The 3,840-nt window shown below is 42.8% G+C and overlaps 1 long non-coding RNA gene across 1 annotated transcript; it reads right to left on the bottom strand.

Moving 5' to 3' along the window:
* Positions 1–1,895: 1,895 nt before the first annotated feature.
* LOC115266817 (uncharacterized) lies at positions 1,896–3,227 on the bottom strand. Its single transcript, XR_003897465.2, has 2 exons — positions 2,771–3,227; positions 1,896–2,081 (listed from the first exon to the last, which is right to left on the bottom strand). It is a non-coding gene; the product is annotated as an uncharacterized LOC115266817 (long non-coding RNA).
* Between the last annotated feature and the right edge of the window lie 613 nt (positions 3,228–3,840).

Raw genomic sequence — 3,840 nt, 5'->3', positions numbered from 1 at the left:
AACAATTTATAATAAAGTAAGCATTTTCGTCAATTTTTATGGGCATCGAAATGCTTGTTTAATTATAAATTGGTATAAAAATCGCTTGTATGCGAAAGCAGTTACTAGGAAATGCAACTAGCCTAAATTTAATATTTTAATTGTTGAAACATATTTAAACAATAGACCATACTGTTAAATGCATAACATTTCACAATATATCAACAATCTCATTTGATGTAATCATTTTCTCAAATATTTATAGTTCAACTACTTCTCAACATTTTGATATGCAGTCATCGTGAATGATATGTCTACAATATGGCATAATGTTTACCGAAATTTTTGTTCGAGAAAAATGCTGATTTTTTATTGTAACCTAACTTAACCGCCTATTCGCCATATTGTGATTTGGTCCATAACAATATGCCAAATGGGTTACTACAATATACTAACACTAGCACTTAATGTGACGACGAAATACATGTGATATTGTTCAGGCATTGTAACAAATTATTATGCACAATATGCGAGATAGTGCATTTATGGTTTACAACTATGCGGGAGCTTATCCAGAGTTTCAGCGCCAGATCAAAATAAACCAAACCCTTGCTTGCACGCATTCCGAGCATCAGAACGTGGCTTTTTAAATAATCTGATGAACGGTTAGCAAGTAATTGGACTCATTTGTGACCACCGGGTGTTCCGCCGGAAGTGGCCAATGCTTGCGAAACATCAACACCAAAAACTGTGAAAGGTGACCAATTTCACCCGAAATCACGGTACCTGGAAATTTCTAAGGATTCTCAGAAATTCCCAGGGATGTATTCTAAAAAAAACTATAGAAAACATTAATTTACAGAAATGAGTACCTTCAAGGAATATTTTTAAATAATTCCTCTAAATCACTAAGAATTCTGTGGAATTCCAAACTATCTAGGATGCATTTGACGAATTATAGAAAATTGAAAAAAGTCAGTAGCTTCACAGAAGATATTTAAATAATTCCTGAAAGACCCTAAATGATTCTCAGAAAATCTCAATCAATGTGTGGGCTTCACGGATATGGACAAATAGAAATACTAAGCGCTCACAAGAAACACGAAAGATCTACCAGAGGCTGAACGCATCCTGCAAAGGCTTCGTGCCGCGAGCCGAAATATGCAGGAATAAGGAATAGAGCATATTTATGGATGCACGTAAGGCGATTTGTGAGGGATCGACAGGTGGAAGCAGCACTACGACGAATACCTGAATGGTGCCGGTATTACATACATTGAGGACCAAGGAAGCGGGAGAAATGACTACGTCATTTCTGCAGGGAGCAACGAGTCAACTACCACGTTGAGGGAAGTTAAAGATGCAAACAACTGATCAAAGCGACGATGGACGGTGTAAAAAAACTGCATAGGATTTCAGGCGATTTGTCTAGTTCGTTCGAATCTCACCGGGGACTGCGACAAGGTGATGGCCTCTCATGCCTGCTGTTCAATACTGCTTTGGAAGGTGCTATGCGACGGCTGTTTCAGTCTTCTGACCACTTTTTTTACCTACGCTTCCATTGGAAAAAGGGACTATTGAACCGACTCACTTGGTATCCTTGGCCATCAGACCCGGCGTTAGCTTTCCGTTCGGGTCGCGCGTCGGCGGAGGCATCATCGGGTTCATCATCGGTGCCTACATGTGTGGTATCGGACCCATTGGCGGACCTCTGAACCGGCCGTTCGAAGGTGGAGGCGGCCTCATCGGGCACCATGCATTTCTATAGGGTGCACACGGAAGGGCGGAGGCTGTAGCGAAAGAGGACCGTTCCGGCGACCACCAATCATAGGGAACATTGGTGGCATCGGCGGACCACAAAAACCTCAAATTCGCAGTTGCATGTGACGCATACGTCCTCCGTTTTTCGCATCCCCATGCTTCTAATTGGGATTTCTGGTGACGGAAGTCGTGTTGGTGGCCGGGAACGTCGCTCCGCTCGTGGTCGAAACTCGAAGGGATCTGAACGTCGTCGTTGAAATCCACGAAACCGAGGTTGTCACAGAGTTGGTTGGCATTTAGCATTGCTACCATGTTTAGGACATGGAGGCACTTTATTCCATCTAAAAAAAGAAAGATAATATTTGGCTCCTATGGTCCACTGCACGAATTTCTGCTGGCCTGCTCACTCTCACACGAAATTTGACGTTTGAGCGGTGTCGGCACCGCTCAAACGTCAAATTTCGTGTGAGAGTAAGCAGGCCAGCAGAAATTCGTGCAGTGGACCATGGTTTTTGTTTCAGTATTGCGAATATTTTGTATAGTTTTTCTTTCGTTGCTCAAATTGCGCAGCCAATCAGGAGCAAGGAAGCAGACGACGTCGTTGCGCGCCAAAGCTACTCGCAGCACGTTTCTATTGTCTGCGACCAAAACAAACATCGACGCTCGCCCACCGGCTGATTGTTGTTGTTGATAACTTGCGTGGAAAGGTAGGTTAACTCATTATGGTCCCTTTCGAGATTGTTTTAATGAAATGGAAATAAAACAATATTTTCTGGAATTGTTACTGATTCGATTGGTTGTGCCATTATTTGTTGCATTCAGTCTTGTACTGATCGAACGCGGTCGATACCGGTTGGGTATGTTTTAAGTAATGCAAATATGGATACTGCCCATGATAAGAGATTCACCCTTGCGCACAACTAACTGACATTTCGGTAAAAGTGTGAAACTAAAATTTTTCTTGCTAAGCGCAATAACACACAATTCACATAATAATTATTATTTTCCTCTCACAACACCCACACCCTACCTGGAGTGACCAAGGCATCCACAGTGCACGCACTTTACCACTCGGCCCTCTTCCAGCTTCGAATTTGGTATCCGGCACTCGGCAGATGCAGTTTGTTCAAAAGTGTTCCTCGTCTGGATGCACCGCAGGCAGCATAGATTCCCTTCGACGATTTTGTCCTTCAGTTAGGCAGCATAAAACAACTCCTGGCTGTTAGCTTCCCGCCGGTAGTCGTAAATGTAGCGCGTTTTCTGGAGGGTAATCTTGATGATCCACTGCGACTCGGTGATGCGTTTTCGTCGGCTGCGGTGCACTTGAAATTTCCTAGAAAATTGGTTCATACACAACACCGAGTTCTGCACAAGTTTATCATTATTTGACGTTTGCGTAGTGTCATACGTAATAGAAATAAGCTTATTCCGTGGCCATCTAGAAAACATGGCACCACTATTACGTCAGTTGAGTGGAATCGTGCATCGGGTGCCAGAGATGGAAACACTCTCATCGTGAATCAGCTCGCGAGTGTAAAAGCAACAAATGGTTTACTCACGGTGCCGAGAGTAAGCCGTGTGTGAGTTTATTCGCACCCGCTTGCTTCACGAGTATGAAGCAAAACAAAAACCAAAACACTCATGAATTTTTATTCGCGAAGAACAAGTGGAGATGCGGGAATTGCATTTTAGTGCGATTTTAATAGTAAAACAAGTAATTATCCATCAGATAGTAGTGATTTGTGCTTTATTGTTCCTGAAAAGTTAAATTGCCGGCCGTGTAAATTCGTTTTTTCACAAAATTGAAAAATGTTCAGAGCTGCTTCGCGAATCAATCACGAGTGCGACCAGCTTCGTTAGCTCGCGAGTGAAGGAAGTGCGAATATATTCTGGCTTCTGTTGTTCGCGAGTAGGATAGCTTTGCGTTTGTGTCTACTCAGCTGCATTCCTCACTGTTTTCCATCACTGTCGGGTGCATCGGTCCGGGATCAGTATCAAACACACACAACTGTAATGAAACTGCACTGCACTGCATGAAATTCTCTCCTTCTCTTTCACTCTTACAGAAATGTTGTAAACAACAAGGCCAAGAAACGACAA

This window comes from Aedes albopictus, chromosome 2, assembly GCF_035046485.1.
Source record: "Aedes albopictus strain Foshan chromosome 2, AalbF5, whole genome shotgun sequence".
In the NCBI taxonomy this organism is placed as follows: domain Eukaryota; kingdom Metazoa; phylum Arthropoda; class Insecta; order Diptera; family Culicidae; genus Aedes; species Aedes albopictus.
Note: the sequence above shows the minus strand (reverse complement) of the source record. Positions and strands in the feature narration are given on the sequence as shown.